Genomic DNA, 17,479 nt, shown 5'->3' with positions numbered 1-17,479 from the left:
CTCCCCTCTCCCCGGAGCCCCTGGGCGAGCGAGGCGCAGCCCCCGGTGAGGTGCCCAGGTTGCAGCCCGTGTTCCGAAATCCGGCAATTATGCAAATGCCCGGGATGCTCTCCCCTTTGATCTGAACTTCCTCGGAGTGATCCCTTCTCATTACAGGGCATGAAAATGCCTCTCGGACGTGTAAAGTGAGCTACAGAGCTCCTTTCATTCCCTTTTGTTACCCGCACCGGGCTCGTCTCTCCAGCCCCGCATTCCCCAAGCGCCGGGAAAGAGGACGGAAAGGGGCTCCCGGGGGAGGCGGCGGGACGTGGGAGCAGCCCGGGCCGCCGGTTGTCATGGCGAGGCCAAGCGTCTTCCCAAGTTATGTGCGACTAATGGGTTTGTGCCCCGCTCGGCTCCGGGTTCACCTTTCCCCCCGCTGCTCGGCTCCCCGCCGACCTCCCCGCCCGCGCCCCGGGAGGCAGCGGCGGCGGCCCCCGCCCCGGCCGAGCCGCGGAGCCTCGTCCCTCTGACTCACCGCCTGCGTATCAAACGCCGCGGGGTGAGGGGCGCGGGCGGAGGGAGGCGGCTGAGGACTCCCATCGACGGGAGCGCAGTCCTCGAGCGACTTTAAACTCCATCTTCTGCTGCGCTCCTTACTACCTCTTGTTTCAGTTTTGATAACTGAGGCTAACGAGGCACTGAATGTATCAGAGGTTTAGAATGTCTACGCAACCGTGGATATGATTTTCAAGACTCCCAAGAGCCATGGCTGGGATTCTCTGTTATCTTATTTTCTCTCTTCTCTCTCTTTTTTTTTTTCTTTTTCCTTTAAAGGGATATTAAGAAAGTTTATGCTGTCTTGAAAACTACTCCTCTGTAAGAAAAACATTCTGACCATTTGCTGGAGGCCATTTTATGAAACCTCAAAGAGGTTAATAGCTTACATAATTTCAGGAATACCAGGTCTCTCCTTAATATCTTCTCATTCTCTGCCATTTACTCAGACAAACCAGGAGCTCTGTAGGCCAAGCACTCCCGTGACAGACAATGGATTCCTACCTATCTGAGGGGCCTGCACCAGAAGACGGATGGACTTCCCTGCTCTGCTCATGCACGGTGCTGAGAGAAAGCCTGCAGTGTATCTCTGAGACTAAGGGATGCACATGGAAGAGGACACGGTGTAAGGAGCCCACCCTAAGTATGGAGGTTGCGTTTTTCATTTTGCTGGAATTTGCTATTTCATCTAGAGAAGCACTGGTAGATGTGGCATGAATGAAATTGTGCTGCTGCAAAACAAAGCTGAGCGAACGGGAGAAGGAGAATTATTTGAACTGTTTCTAAAATGTTGTGTTTGTTAATAGCTGCTTAACTCTGGTGTCTAACAAGCTCTTGGAAAATAAGTTTATTAATAAAAAAAAGAAAAAGGCAATGCCCCTGCTTGCGTAACAATTAAATGATGACAGCTTATAATGTATTCCTTTGAGACCTCCAGTAATATCAGGGCTCAGGGGACTTGAAATACCTAATTCATAGATTTTTTAAACCAAGAACGGACTGTTATGATCAGCTGGTCTGACCTGCCACATATCATGGGCCAGTGAATTTCAGCCAGACATTCTTGTATCAGACCCATAAATTCTGCCTGAGCTTTTAACCTGGCATCCAATCTTGCTCTGAAGACTTTTAAGTAACAGGGAAAACCACTGCTTGCCTCAGTTGTTCCAGTGGTTATGTCCCCTCACTGTTTTTTTTAAAAGCACCTATTTCTGCTCGGAATTCATAGAGCCTCATTTTCCAACATAGGATCTCATTATGCCTTTGTCTGCCATATTAAAGAGATCTTGACTATCAGAAATCTCCCCATAGAGACACTTAGGGCACTTAAAGACTATGATCAAACCAAGTCATAGCCTCCTCTTGGATAAATTAATAGATGGGATTTCTTTAGTCTTTAGCAATAAGATGTAATTCCCAGACCTTGAATCACTCTTCTAGCTCTTTTCTGATCCCATATTAATTTGCCAATGCACTTTTAGCATGCAAACACCACAACAGAGCTGGACACAATGTTGCAGCAACAGCCTCATTCATGTCGGAAGCACTAATGGCATCATTAAGTTTACTTGTTTAAAACCCTGTGCAGGTAACTTTTGTAGATAGCCTTAGCAATACTGACTTTATTAAAACTCCATTTAGAAAGTCACCTCTCTTCATGCAGACTCGTGTTCTTCATCAAAATCACAGTGCTGAGCATCGCTTGACCAAAATCCAGAACTAGCTTAGTTTTTCTAGCTGGGGCTTTTTCAGTGCTCCACCGGCCCTACCCTTCAGTAGGGCTTCATATTTTTTTCTTCTGTCTTTAAGGAGCAACTGCTGCATATTCTCACGATGGCACTATCCCTGGATGTACCACAACAGAGAAGCATAGACAGAGCTTCACTCCACCATTCCCTCTTCTCCCTGTTCCTCTCTTGCTGTACCAAAGCCCTCATTAAGTTGCTCCAAGACTCAGAGTAGTTCAATCCTTTCAGTACCCCAGTGGTGGGGCTTGGTTTTGAGACACTCCTCCCCAGAGAGCTCACAGAGAGATTCCATGAGGGCTTTTTCAACCACGTGAAAGGGTCTGCTTTCACACCTCAGCCCATTGCCCATCCACCTTCCCGTGAACCTCTGCTCCAAAAGACAGACATTAAGCATGGTAGGGCTGTGAGTGACGTTGCACTGTGTGCTGCAAGCCTGGACTCCGTTCCGCATGAGAGGTGGCCTGAGTTGAAGCCAAAATGCCCTGGATTATTTGAGTAAGACAGGCTCCCAAAAGCCTCAACAGTAGCTGGGACTGCATTGTGCTGGGCTTTGTACAGCAAGGATGAAACAATCTGACCCAACAATCTCTTTTCATAAAAAGAGAAATATCCTCAAAAGCAGAAAATCACGTAGGTCAGACTCATTCTAGGAAATGGCTGAGCCTCAGCTCATACATGATCTCTGTGCTTCCTAGCAGGAGTCACACCTGAACAACACTCATCTACTTATTTTCCTCCGAAATTATAGGTCTTTTTTCATGGTCCCAGTTAGAGATTCATGTTGGTCATGGTCTTGCATCAGACCAAAGCTGCTTTTCCTACCAAAGACAATCAGACTGGCACACGGCATCTTCTAGCTTGCTCGGTCCCTGCTGAGATCTGTGCCCTAACAGAGGTCATGGCACATGCTGGAGACTGGTGAGCATAGTGGGCCTGCACTGTGGTCACCTCCCAGTGGGAAAGTAGCTATGGCCTGCCTGGGAAAGCTGGTCCCCATATAGGAATGATTCTCCATTTGCACAGAGCTGCTTAAGGGACTTGCATGCTGCTTATTCTGCCACTGCCTCTGGGGATGTGGTGACAGAGCATAAAGCCTGTGTAACTACACTTTTTGTGCTAAGGTGAACTTAGTATGTGATGAACTTAATGTGATGGAGCTCACATTACATTAGAGGACCTTGAAGCTGCTACTGCAACGCCTGACAAGGCCCAGCCTGCATAAACCAGTGCTAAGACAGGGACGGCGCAGGGTCAAGGGTTACGTTTCTTTTTCGCTTATGCCCCATCTCACGTTCTGCGCCATGCGGTTGCACCATAACTGCCCCTTTAAGCATAAATTATCCATGATCTTAAATTATTTTTCCCATGATACACAGCACAGCCTTCATGTCCTACTAGTAGCAGCCCTCCCTTCGTTTATACTTTCCATGTGCCCTCGTTTTACTATGAGTCAGACACACTTGCCCTCTCTTCCTATGACTTACACTTTCCTACCTCAGAGGACACATATATCAGAAGACACATCTGATGGCCCGGTTTATGGATATCCTCTCATACAATGGGCATTACTCCTTTCCAAAACCACTGCTAGATAGCCATTGGGTTCAAATCAAATTCTCCATTAGACCTGAGCATGAAAAAGCGAGTACAGAGAAGTCACCTTTGTTATAACAAAACACCCTTGAGTTGCACTTAATTCTAGTAAGCAGCACATTATCTTTTGTACAGCACTTGCTGTACGAAAATGCAATTTATAATTTTAAAAAGCAATAATCATTCAAACCACCAGACCTGCAGCTTTGAGGCACCGCATACTGCGGGATGGGATTGCTTCTCTTCTGTCTAATTTACCTGCAAGCACACGTCGCCCAGCCACTCGTGACAACATGCACTTGCTTCTTTCCAGGCTAATGCCACCAACAGCATTTGGGTCTGAACAACTCTTTTGGGGTCTGCTCCCCTCCAACCCTCTAAGGGGTTTGTCAGTGGTTTTCATAGAGAGCAGAACGAGGCTCTATGTGGAAAACCAATATTGACATTTCCTTGTTTAAATATCATACATCAGAGGGGGGTCACGGGAGCCAAGGCCACCAGAAAGGGTTCCCCCACAAGCTATTATTTCCTTTTAAAAGGACCAGGGACCCAACAGTCTCAGCTGGGTCTCACACCTGCATGTCTGCCCTTCTCTGTGAGCTGGCTGGCTGACTGCTGCCAGTGCCACTTAGCAAATACAGATGTTCAGGTCTTTTTCTTTCACCACGGGCTTCACTCATCCCTGTGAGGAGGTCTGGTACTAAATGAATGCATCGTTTAAGCCCTGTCTTCAAGGCCATGTAAAATGCACACCCCATCCACACTCACCTCACTCTTTGCTTGCAAAAATCTACAGCACTTTCCTATCAAATTTGAAACAAATGGCATTCAAACTTATTTTAAAAATTAATTGAACCAATACATCAACAACTTTCATGTTTTCAGAGCGTGCACGGCCCTCGCCTGGGAAATTAGAACTGCAGGAGGGTAATTTTGCATTTAAATCAATGGAGCTCTCTCTCCTGACAAGGTTGCCTTCACACCAAGCCAAGCAGCTCTACCAGGCTTCCAAAGAAGGGAGCCCATTAGATGTCCTGCACCTATGGCACACCTGATCTCCCTGCCAGGAGAGTTTCCTGGGAAGCTGTGGAAGTGTAACCCTCACATCAGCACCATATAGGGCAATGTTCTTGGGGGGTACTTCTAGACCCTACCCCCTAGTTCCTTTCCCTTCTCATTCATCCAAGCAACACCTCACCTTCTGTGCCTTGTTCCATGTGTTTTCCCCCTGTTCCCCTTGTGGGAGTGTGTCACACTGACAGTGAGCAGGCTCTCAAGGTGATATCAGATGCTGAGCTAGGAAAAAGTGTGTTTGGGGACCGCTCAGAAAAAGGAGCAGAGAAAGTGACAGAAGACATGCCCTTTCCCAGGGAGGGAACGGCTGCAGGATTTATCTTTTTATCTAAACCTCTGAACAGATTTGCTGCCAAAAGAAAGATAATCCACATTATGTGGAAACACAATTACATTCACATGAACACACACACACAAACACACACTGTTCCCTTCTAAGCAGAGGACACAGACTTTGGGAGTGGTGGCCTTGGTGAGATATAGCAAAGGAGCCCATAAATCCAGGAGCTCACCTGCCTCCCTGTGCCACCAGCATAGCACTCATGGTCATCTGCCTCTGTAGACTTTCCAGTTTTTCTTTCATTTTTGGGGCAGCCAGTAGCAATCTGTTTTCAGAGTGCCCAGCACTCTAAAGCTGCTGGCACATGACACAACATTTGTGAACCTGGAAAGATAAAATAGCACTGAAATTTAGAATATGTCAATCCCCCTATTTATCTCTGTGTGTCCTGAGCCTTATCCTATTCCAAAACTTCTCCTTACTGTTTTATATTCTGATGACAGGAACAGTACATTAGATGATGCAAGGCAGAGTCTACCCCAAAGAAACAAGACAGGCAGCATAAACAGAGTTTCTAAGAGTATGAAGGCATCATTTAGGTGGTCATGTAGTGGTCTTTAAGAATTCTCAGTGGCAGGACTTTTGAAATCGTTTTTTCCCTTCTCAGAAGTGTTCTGAGGGTGGTGAGATGTTAGGAAGCAGTGAAAAGGAGAGACAGGACTTGACAAACTGTAACTGGGAGAACATCAAAGGTGTAAGCCTGGCTGCAGGAAGGCCTGCAGGCTGGTAGGGACTGGTGCCTGCAGCCTGCTACTTCTTGCAGAATTAAGACAGGCAGCAAAGGGCTGGGGTTAGAAGAGGGGCCTGGGGTGCGCCTGTGTTCCAATCAGAAGATGCTTTCATACCTTTTGGTGTCCCAGCCAACTGCTCCAAGTCACTGGGGTTTGCCCATTCTGCTTTAGTAATGTTCTCCACTGCATTTTTTCTGAGGTTTAGCCATCACCATGTAACACCACTTCCAAGGAGATTTTAAAATGCCTTTGGGGCAGCAAGGGGAGAGCAGTGGGAAGGCTATCTGAACCACCTTGGTCTGAGACACTGGGACTTAGATCCATCCAGGCATTAATTCAGTGAAAGCCAGACAGGATCAGGCTGAACCTGGCATAATGCTCTGTTGGAAGCAAATCCACATAGTTTCAAGTACACACAAACTATTTTCTATGGGACCTTGGAGTGCTTTACAAAAGCGCTCAAGGGACCAGGTGACTTTTAGCATGGTGAATTTCAGCTGCATAACCGAGGCTTAACACTGTGACCACGGCCCTCCCTGAGGTAGGGATGACTGCAAAAGCCAAGCCAACAAGTTGGAAAGGATTGTTTTCCTTTTTCATTGCTACTGTCTGGTTTTCCAGCTTCTTGTTAATGCATACTGCTTGAAAACGGATGTATCATCACGACACAAGCCTGTGTGTTCCTATCCTTTCTGAAATGCTGGGTGTACCTACTTAGAGTGCAGCTCCGTGTGCAGAACCTACAGGGAGGTGTGGAGACCCTGGGGCCACTTTTGCCTACTGCTCTTCAGGTTGCTCAGAAGTTTCAGTCCTGCCTTCAGACAGTGAACAACAAGGCTCAGGGCTAGGAACACTGGTGGTATTATATCCCTGTGCAATATCTCTCCCCTCACAAGGCAGGGACCAATCAACAACACCCAAACCCCATCAGGCCCCTGGGAAATGAGTTGTAGTATTGGTTTGCCACAAACCTTGCCCCAAATACGGAAGAAGAACCTTGTCTCAAGCAAACCTGAAAGAGTTGTATTGACACACACATATCTGCTGTTGTCTCATTCTTGCACTCTTCTTTCAGGCGCTTCCTTGCCATGGGAGGGGGTATTCCCAAGCCCTCATTCACATGTGCCTACAGGACTGCTACCCAACCACAGTTTATATTCAGTTTTCCCCAGACAAGAGTTACTCTGACATCCCACACACACACACACACACACGCAGAGGGATCTTTCTGAATGCCATGTGCATCATCTTTGCTCTCCTGCTCCCAGGCAGACCAGGGCTCAGCCTGCCCAGGCATGTGCCACACCACACCTCATCCCAATGGTCTGCCCAGAGTCCATCCCCACTTCCTGCACCTTCCACTGTGCCCACACCAGCTACGTCTGGAGGACCAGAGCAATTGCTCTGGTGCAAGAAGGGCACGTGAATCATTTATCTCCTAGGCAGCCGGCTCTGCAGCAGGAGTGGCACAGTGCTCTTGCTCCTGCCTGTTAAGCGGCCCTCAGAGGTACAGGGCAGGTTATAGAGTTTTGCTTCTCTCTGACTTTTGGGCTCAGCAGCAGTACCTTGTGCTTGTCAGGCCTCACTGTTTGCAGGGCTGCACAGGCAGCTGGCTTGCTGCTGTGCCCCTTCGCTTCCTCTGCCGTCCCTGATGCGTTAAAACTTCCTCCAAAGGCCAAGGGGGTGGAGGGGAGGAGAGGGAGAAGGCAGAGCTCTATGGGACACCGGGGATGGGAATTACTGCAGGGTGCTGGTGACAAGGATGAAGGCAGCTGGTCGGCTCTGCAAGAGTAAGGCAGTCGGGAGCAAGGGGGCGCGGGCTGGAAGGTGTCACTTGCATGACCTGGGGCTGGGGCCATTACCGGGTCGGGGGGCAAACCACCCTGGCTGGCTCCCGTCGGGCTCCCGGGGGGCAGGGGCACAGCTCAGACACCGCTCCCAGCCCCCCGCCGTGCTGCACATCCTCCACGGGGACCCGGGCACGTCTTACCGGGACGTCTCTCGGTCCCGCAGTCCTCCGGGCTAGCTTAGCCCCGGCGGCACGGCCCGGTCCGGCCCTGCTTGCCTCGCCCAGGGCTACGAGGTGGTGCTGGCCTCGGGCAGTGCTTTCCGGGCTGAGGAACGTGGCCTATATCAGCCCGAGCCAAAACCCCGGCCGTGCACGTCACCCCTGTCCTGGGAAGAGCCTGCGATGCCCTGGCTTCCTGGGGGTAGCAGGGAACTCCAGAAAATACCAAGTGCGTGCTTGGACTGCATCAAAGGTATTTATTTTGATTGTCCCTTGGCTATAACTTTCATCGTTCGCCTTTGTTTTATAGCTGCTCAAGTTTACTTGCAGAATTAAGACAGATTGGGGGGGGGGGGGGGGGGGGGGGAAGGGGGTAGGAAGCCTTTGTTCTCCGGAGTGTGCTTGTCTTACTTTTGCATCATGTGGCCCGAGCGGCACACACACACATCCCCCCCGCCCCGACCGTATTTACTCTATCTCGAGTGAGTCCTTTGAAGGAGAGGGCAGAGTCGTCGTTAACCCCCTGCGTGCCTGCTGGGCCCTCCGCCGGCAGAGCCCGCCTGTGGCGGGGACGCAGCCGGTCCTGAATCCCAGAGCCACGGGTGTCGCTTTGACGGACGGCATCAGTCGTGTGTTTGTACCCCCCCCAAAAAGCCCACAGCGGCCATCCCGTGGCGGTCTCCGCTCCAGCAGCACGCACAGGGAGCCAGCGGCGGTGGGCCTCTCGGAGAGAGCCCGGGGATACCCCCTTGATCACTTGCAGACTGGGCTGCTTACACGAGGTTGGAGATGCCTACAAACTCGAAACAGCTGCTGGGCTTTGCTCTGGCCTGCCTGCTAAAATACGGCGATCTCCTTTTAATCTGTTTCATATTCACAAATTAAGCACTTAGCCTAGGTAATAAATCATGAGGCAGTTTACGAGGCTAGCAGGAGACAAACAAGTGGAAAGGGAAAACAATCGCCTAAAAGTAGATTCTGTATAACTGAAAATATAACTCGGAAATGTAACAAATGTAACTCGGGAAACCTAGCCCGGGCTCCCCGGGGCGGCGGCAGCACCCGCGGTCCCGGCAGAGCCCCGGCACTGGCGGGGGGGCCACACCGGGACCGGCCGAGCCCGCACTTGTCGGCGCAGCAGGGCTTCGGTCGCACCCCGAGCTCCCGCCTTTGTCTCCCCGGGTACCGGCCGCCCGCACCGGCTCCACCTGGGAGAGACTCCCGCGGCAGCCGGCCTGGAAATAATGACTCGAGCTGGCGATAACCTCGCCTTGCACACACGCACACCGGCTCGGCTCCGGCTGGGGCAGGGGGCGAGGAAAGTGATGATGGAAAAAAATAAAGTGCGGGCCCGCCTCACGCCAAGCCGCTTGCAGGCGCCCGCGAATGATGTGGCACTCCCCGGTGTCCCCGGGGACGGCAGCTCCGAGCGGTGCCGGGGGCTCCGGAGCGCACGCGCCCGGCCACTGGGCACAGGGGCGGGGAGCAGCTCCAAAGTAGCGCCGTGGCTACCAGAGTTGTCCCCTGCTCCTCTTTCCGGGACGGGCGGTGGAGGGGGGCACCGCGGCTGGCGAGGGACACACGCCCCCCCAGCTCCCCATGGGGCACTGTCACGCTCACCACCCATGGGCGTCGCGGGCAGGACGGGGCTCCGGAGGGCAGGTCCCAGCCTCAGCGCCTCGGTTCCTGCGGCGGTAAAGGGGAACCGAGAGGCGAGCGAGCCTGCAGAAGTGCCGGCCGGGCGCTGGCAGCGGGGGGGCCGGGGCGCTGCTGCCCGCGGCGGCAACCCGGGACTCCCCGGCACTTTGCCCAGAGGCTCTTCCCGGGAGAGCCGCCAGCCGCTCCGGGGCATGAAGCCGAAGGCCCCAAGACAAAAGATCCACGCTAAGGCCCCTCCTGGCAAAGTCGCAGCGTGCCGAAAGTATTTCACCAGAGAGTTTTCCCCCTCCCCCGGCGGAGCTCCGCGCCGGGCCGGGGGCGCCGAGCCGTGCCGAGCCGTGGCAGCGGGGCCGCAGCCGCTTGCGGGAGGGGGAGCGGGCAGGGGAGGGCGGCAGGGCTGCTGTGTGGGGGACGGTCGGGAACATCCCCCGGGAGAGGTGAGGGGGGAGTGGAGCAGTGATTTAAAGGAACTCCCGCGAAAGGGAGCGACACAGACCTGCGGCCGTCCACCGAATCCAATCTGCCGAGCTGTGGGTGCGAAGAGGCGCTGTCAGGGGCTATTTGTCTCTCGCCGGAGCGGCGGCTCCGGTCCCCGCATCGCCCGCCGGTAACAATGGCAGCGGCCGGCGGCTTTCCACGCGCTTGGGCGGCGGAATGGATGGCGGAAGATGCCGCCGCGCTCCGCTCACACGGGCTCGTTCATGCATCCCTCTTGGCCAGAGCCTCTCGCTACTGCCGCTCCGCCGAGAGCTCTGGCCCGCTCCCCCCCCCCCCCCTCCCCCGCTCCTCCACCCACCCCCCACAGCCCGCCCTTCCCCAATTTTCCATTTTCAGGACTTTGGCACGGAGCCAGACATGTCAGGAGGGGATGAAACTTGACACAGAGATCTCAACCCAGAGCGATTTCCTCCTTCCCCCCCCCTCCCCACCTCCCCCGCCCCCGTCCCCAGCCCCTAAGTTAACTTGAAGATAGTTTGGCCATATTTCAGTTTGAAAAGAAGGGGAAATTGCAGGTCACTGGTGCATGGTCGGGCCGGGTGCATTTTTTTAATTTAAAACGGTAGACATCGAGGCCTGAAAAGCATCTGCAGCCCGTGCACTTTAACTGCTCCTCCCGGCCGCGGCGCGGTTAACCCCTGTGTGCCTCGGCCGCCTGCCCAGCTCCTCCGGCGTCCCCTGCCCGGAGGGACTTCGGACCCGTTCGGGCAGCGAGCCCAGCGCGGAGCTGCGGAGGGCGGCCGGGGCGGCGGAGCCGAGCGCTGCACCAGCCTTCCCCCCACCCCCTTCGCCAGCAAACGTCGGGGCTGGGTCCTACCCGCCGGCAGGATGAGGCCCCCGGCGCGGAAGGGTGGCCAAGCGACAAGGAGCTCGCTGAGGGGGGTCCCCCCGCCGCTCCCCGCTCCCTCCGCCTACGTCTCCGCCCTCGGGCGGACGAGGCAGCGCTCCCCGCGGTGCCCCCGCAGCGCCCGCGGGGCAGCGCCGGGGACCCGGGCAACGGGAGCGATGCTCGGCTGCTCCTTTCGCCCTCAGCCGGCCCCCTTCGGTCCGGGACACACCGGAGAACTTCCCTCGCCCCTGGCCAGCTGGGCATGCTGAGAAGGGGGGGGGGGGGGGGGGGGGGGGGAGGGGGACGGAGTCAGAATAAGGCAGGGAAAACTCCCGAGATGAAGAGAGCAGGGAACGGAGCCCGAGCTAACTCCGGGGAGGATGCCTCAGCACTTTCTCTATTATGCATTTCCAGCACAAGGAAAGCTAATTCCTCCGCTGAGGGCCTCAATCAGGCATTTATTTGACACTCATGATGCATGAACGGCTAAACACTAGTCTAAGCAGAGGATCAGCCGCTAGTTTATAGCTCGCGAGGTTTTTTTTGATGCAGGTGAATTATGTTGATCTCTGAATGCCTCGTATTCCTGGTGGCGGCCACGGGGCGGGGGGTGGGCGGGGGGGGAAGAAGGGAAGGAGAGAAAAAGAAAACAAGAAGAGGGGGAGATGAACTTCTTCAAGCTCTTGTACCGCACAGCCGGGAAACACTTTGGCCGGGAGTTTTGGCTGTCACCCCTCTTCACGGCCCTCTCCTGACCCACAGTCTTCCCCTGCTGTTCCCGCTTGCCCCTCCACTCAGCATGCTGGCCCGACTGAGCCCCTCAGACATTATGGCCAGGCCGGGCCGAGCCGGGCCGCTCTGCGGGGCCTCTCCACGCCGCGGCGGGGAAACGCTCCCCCGGGGAACGGAGAAGTAGCGTGGAGTGGGGAGAGTCACGGAGACAACATGGAGGGGGGAGAAGAGGAGAAGGAGGAGGAGGAGGAGGAGGAGGGGAGAAACCATATGGAGCAGGAGGGAGGGAGGCGACACGGAGCGAGCGAGCCGGGAGAGCAGGGGAAGCAGTGGGAAGCCGGGTGGCCGCCCCGGCCCGGGGCGCTGGGGCAGGCGGGAGCGGCCCTCGAGGGGCCTGTGGAGGCTGGGGGGCTCGGCGGAGCGTCGGCCAGGCCCTGCTGCCCTCCCTCCCTCCCTCTCTCCCTCAGGGCTGCACTTTCTCTCCATCTCCCCCGCACTCTCCCGGGCACTGCCCTTTATTCCTCTAGCCTTCCCCCCGGAGAATTTATTTTTAATTTTTTTCCCTCCTGCCGGCCTCTTTCCAACTGTTGTTCCAGGACCGAAAAAAAATAACAATTAAGTAGGAGTCATGTCTTGTGACTTGCACAATCTCTTCTAACGCCTGAGTTCAATTTTACACAACATTTAATACAAATATTAAAAATCAATAAATCAAGGGGGTTGTTAATGAAATGTTACAGTGAGTGTGTGTCACCAGATAGGATTTCGGTGGGAAACATGTCTGATTTAGCAAAAGCTGAATGCAGTTGTATTATTTATCCTTCTGCTAAAAACAAAAGATAAAGGTGTTCATTAAATCATATCAAATCGAATTAAACTCTATTGGCGGGTCCCTCCAGCAGAACAGAAGTATGAAAAGCAGGGAATGGAAAATGAATCTCAATGCATCTCTTGACAACGGAACAGGAATCGGAACGCATTAAAAATAAATCAGAGCGCTGCTGTAGGTCACAACAGAAGGATTCGACTGTAGTGGAATAATGGGACGAGAGACAGAAAGGCAGAGACTACCCTGCAGGTACACCCTGGCACTAGAAGGGGAAGCCAGATTTTTTAAACGATGGGTCACACCAGGTCTTTGCCCCATTCTGGCTGCTTCTTCATGGCCCCTTCCCTGGCTGTCGGGACTGCAGTGCTCCCCAGCTTCTCGGCATGCTGCCAACTCAGCATTTTGCAGGCTGGTGGCTTTGCCTGCCGCCCCCCCGGGCTCTTTGCACCTCTCCCTTTTCTCCGCCCTGGCCGGTCCCCGCTCTCCCTGGCTCTACTCTGCCGTGCTTTAGCCGGCCTATCGCACTATTCAGCTATTCCCCGTGACCCGTCTCAGCCCTTGCAGGAGTCCTTGGGAGCCGACTGCAGAGCGATCTGCCAAAAAGCTGGCAGCTGTCCGGGGGATGAGGAGCGGGAGCGCCGCTGACAGCGGCCGCCGCCCTGCCCGGAGCCCGTCCCCGTCGCAGCCCCCGTTGTCTCCAGCTGCGGGGAATGGCGTGGGTTGACGGGACCGGGGGGGGATTCTCCCCTCTGCCGCGATGTGTCCGAGAGATTATGGTGGCGGTGTAGTTGCCCTGGGAGCCCAGGCCGCGGCTCCGTGGAAACTCGAGGGGCGCGGCTCACTCCCGTGCTTCGTCCCGGCGTACCGGGGCCCCAGCTCGGGCCGTGCTCCGGTGGGAACCATGGCAGCAGCGAGAAGTCCTCTCCTGCCACAGCTGCGCCGGGAAAGAAAGGTCTGTGACCGCCGGGGCGACTGTTGCCGGCCTCTTCTCGAGCTCTCGTCCAGCTTCCCTAGGCTTGGACTTCGCTCCCGGCTCTCCTGACACAGGCGCCTTTCGTCCTCCTCTGCTGAGGGCATGCAGAGTCCCTTCCTCACCCCGGGAGCGTTGGTGCTTTTCTGGCCCTGTTAGCAACTGGATGCTAAAGTGATGTCCCCTCCGAGACGCCCATGAGCAGAGGGGCTGCACAAACCCTGCTCAGGCGGGGGCCGCCTCTCCTCCCGTGTGGGCCTGCGGCGGCCGACGCTGCAGAGACGCTTGTGAAGGGCGATCGGAGGAGCGGACCCCCCCCCCCCGCCCTTTCCGGGCTGGTTCCTCGAGCAAGACGTAAAGGCCGGGGGCCATTGCCACTGGGGAGGCTGCGGGATCAGCTCTGCCCTGCCGCCTGCACATCCGGGAGTGAGCGAGGCGGCTGCGGGAGGCAGCGGGGAGGCTGATGCGCGGCAGCCGAGAGTGCTCGGCACCGAGCCCGGAACGCGCCGCGAGAGCGGGAGCGCGGCGCCCCCGCGGTGCGGCCAGCGGGGCCGACACGGCCGAGCCCCGGCGGCGGAGCGGGAGCCCCCGGGCATGGCTGCAAACCCTCCGGCAGACGCCGTCTTGCCGCTTCGCGATCGGGAGGCTCCGCTCCCGCTCCCTCCACCTCTCCCTTCCTGCCTCCCCGGGGCCGGCCGTGCCGCACAGCAGCGCTTAGGCGTGCAGCACCGCCGGAACGCGATAAACAAGGGTGGCCATCTGCCCTCCGCCCGCTGCCAGCCCGCCGGCACCGCGCCCGGCAGCGCAGGGGGGGTGCTTGCCCCGGCCCTGCTCCTGTCCCGGGGCCGCGGGAAGCCGGCGCGCCCCCGAGGCGAGGTGAGGGGTCAGGGGGCCGGAGATGCTCTCCGCGGCCGCTCCGTACGCGGCTGCACGTTCGCCCCGCGGACCGTGCCGCGGGCTCATCTCGCCGGGAGCGCAACTTCTGCTCCGTCCTGAAGTTGCAGCTCCTCTGTTTGTTTATTTCCCCGGCCGCGGTGGCCGGCTGCCAAGCACGCCGACCTTGCCTATTAAAAACCCATTTTTCTTGCCCTGTGCGGAGCAGCAGTTTGCTCGCCGCGCTCTGTTGTTCCGCTAAAATAAAGGGCTGCAAAGTCTGTTCGGGGGTGCCGAGGGAGGCTGGTAGTGGGGGTGGCGGTGGAGCTCTGCCCGCTTCGTGCGTCCCGCCCGGGGCCGCCGCGGTCTCCGGGGCGCCTCCCGGCGCAGCCCGCGCCGGCCGCCGCCGTACGCCGGGATCGCGGCGGGGCGGGGTGACCGCCCCGGCTCCCCGGCCAAGCCATTTCCTGCCCTCCGGAGCCGCGGCCCCTCGCCGGCAGCCAAGCAGTAGCTGGGTCTGGCTGGGGGACGGCGGGCATCGGGGCCGGGCGGAGAGGTTGGAAAAATCAACACGCGGCAGCGGTGGCGGAGGGCAGTGGCTGATCCCATTAGCCTCGTCAAGCCGGAGCGGCTGAGCCGGAACAGCGGGGTCACCGCTGCCAGGGGCGCCCCGGGGCGCCGGCCGGAGTGGCGGGAGGGCGATGCTCGGTTCCTCCCCTCGTTGCCCCGGTGTCCCTCGGGGTCCCCACGCCCTTACCGGCCGAGACAGCCGAGGAGGGCCGCGGAGGGGTCGTTGCTGCGTACCCAGCTCCGGGGGCAGGAGCCCGACGGCTTAGTGCCGCTGGGTGCAGGGGGCCTTTTCGCCTCGCCGCTTTGTTCGGCGGCGGCGCTGCCCGCCGGAACGCGCTCCGGCCGCCCCGACCCGGCCGAGCCCCGGCTCGCAGCTCCCTCACCCTTGGCACTACCCCTGTTCTCCGAGCCTCCTCCAATACCCGAGGGTGGCCTCTCTCCCCTTCTCCTCTAGGACGATCTAGAAGTCGTCCGAAGCAAGTTGCTTTTAGAGCAGATACAACAATAAAGTATATTGAAATAAGTCTGCGGTTGGTGAGTTTCCAGCGATACTTAATGGCACTCGCGGTAAACAGTCCCTCTCTGTGCGAGCGGGGAAAATCATCCAGACACAAGCACATTCCACCCTCTTTAGGGCTCCCTGGCTGTTATTATAGTTATTGCATTACTCTGGTGTAAGCCTTTTGTAACTAAGCTTCTATAAAGCCCCGCTTACAAGCACCCTGATTAGAATTTTCCTTGCCAGTAACCAAAGGCCACCCGCTTTCCAGTGCTATACAGAGGGAGCCGTCAACAGCCACCCCTCTGAATGTACGCTTTGTTCCTGGCAACAAGGAAACGAGTGGGCTTCTATTGGGGAGAATGCAACCCTTCTTTTAAATATCACACAGCGAGAGCTGGTGGGGCACTGGGCTTCGGAGAGGCTGCGATGGAGGGAGAGAGACACGGCGGGGTCACGGGAGCGCGGAGTGGCCGAGCCCTAATGCTACCCACGAAGCGGCTGCCACTCAGCCGACGGCCGGAGGATCATCTGGCTGATCCCGGCTCAGGGGCGGGCGGGGACGGAGCCGGGGCCTGGAGGGAGAAGAAAAGGAGGGCGCCGGATAATGGTTTCCAAGCAGCACACACCGTTCCGGCATCCTGTCTTCCAGCTCCCCAACCACGGGGACAGCAGCGGTTCGCGGGTCCGGGGTGGACCCCAGTGCAGGGAACGGTGGTGACCTTCCCAGGAGCCCACCCAGCACACCCAGCATCCCCACTCCACCCGTCCCGCTGCCCCTCCAGGGATGCTTGATGCCCTGGGAAAGTAAACGCCGAGCGGGTGTAGACATCGCCATTTCTGCACACACGGCTTAGCTGCCGGGCACCCCCATCTCCCGGGAAGAGGAATCCCCCGGTGGTGAGGAAGGAGCCCGGCTCCCCCGGGGCGCTTCCTGCATGCAGCTGCGGCCCGGCAGCCGCGCCGGCAGCGAGCAGGAGGCGAGCGGGCAGCCGGCCTCGTCTGGAGGGCTCCGCAGCCAGCCCGGCTATTGTGAGCGCCCATCTCGCCGGGTGTAAGTAATTACTGAGGTATGTCCAACATATATGCTAGTGACATTACTAAGGAGGTGAGAGCTTGGCGCTCAGAGGGCAGAAATGCTGGGCTTTCGCTTTCGTTCAGGATGTGTGTAACACAGAGTCTTTTCTCAGCTCGTCTGATTTTTAACTTCCTCTAAACCTCTCTCTCTCTCTCTTTTATTTCCTTTGCTCAGAGAGCAGCAATGAGAGACCGAGAGGAAACACGCTGCTGCTGTGCAAAATGCGGACCATGTGTGGGAACTATTTACTCAGAGTGCAACTGCAGGCACCAGGCGAGGGGCTGGCAGAATCGGGGGGTGGTGGAGAGAGAGAGGCTATGTCTCTCTCGCGCTTTCCCCCCTCTTGTCTTCCCTAAAGCCAAACCACGTCGCTCTGTGTGTAACAGTGCGTTTTACTGACTTCTCTCTGGGCTTGTGTAGGGGTTGGGGGTTTTTTTCCAGTCCAAGGCTTTCACGATCTGCTTTTGTGCCTCACCCACCTCAAGCCTCAAGCAAAGGGTTAATCTTTGGAGCCCTGCAAGGAGCAAGAGTTAAAAAAAAAAAAAAAAAAGAAAGAAAAAGGCGGGGAGAAAGGAGTGAGAGCGTGAAGAAGCGGGCAGAGAGGGCTGCACGGTCCCTTGATCGTCCTTTTGACGGCTGCAGAATAATAAAAATAATTAATAATAATCCCTAGCCTTTCTTTTCTATTTGGCTGTACCAGGAAGTGCCTCTGGCCTTGAAAGTCCCTATTACCTCTCTTTCCCCATCCCCCGTCCTTTCCTTGGGAAGTGAGAAGAAAAAGGTCTGCAGCTGACAAATATTATCCATCCTTTTCATCGATCGGAGCATATACAGATGTGATAGCTTGATGTACGCTGCAAACCGGCTGATCCATCGCTTTCTCCCTTTCTGGCTGGCTCTGGTTCGGGGGG

General features: G+C 56.4%; 1 protein-coding gene across 1 annotated transcript in view; it reads right to left on the bottom strand.

The window, feature by feature from the left end:
* The window catches only part of BCOR (BCL6 corepressor), an 82,238-nt gene extending 71,830 nt beyond the window's left edge, over window positions 1-10,408 (bottom strand). Inside the window, exon 1 of the mRNA XM_042035048.1 lies at window positions 10,187-10,408. The gene's annotated coding sequence lies outside the window, so the exon portion shown is untranslated. The remainder of the gene's footprint in view (window positions 1-10,186) is intronic.
* Between the last annotated feature and the right edge of the window lie 7,071 nt (window positions 10,409-17,479).

The sequence above is a fragment of the Corvus kubaryi genome, unplaced genomic scaffold (assembly GCF_017639235.1).
Source record: "Corvus kubaryi isolate FWS band 111438036 unplaced genomic scaffold, C.kubaryi_AGA036_p1.0 133, whole genome shotgun sequence".
NCBI lineage: Eukaryota > Metazoa > Chordata > Aves > Passeriformes > Corvidae > Corvus > Corvus kubaryi.
Note: the sequence above shows the minus strand (reverse complement) of the source record. Positions and strands in the feature narration are given on the sequence as shown.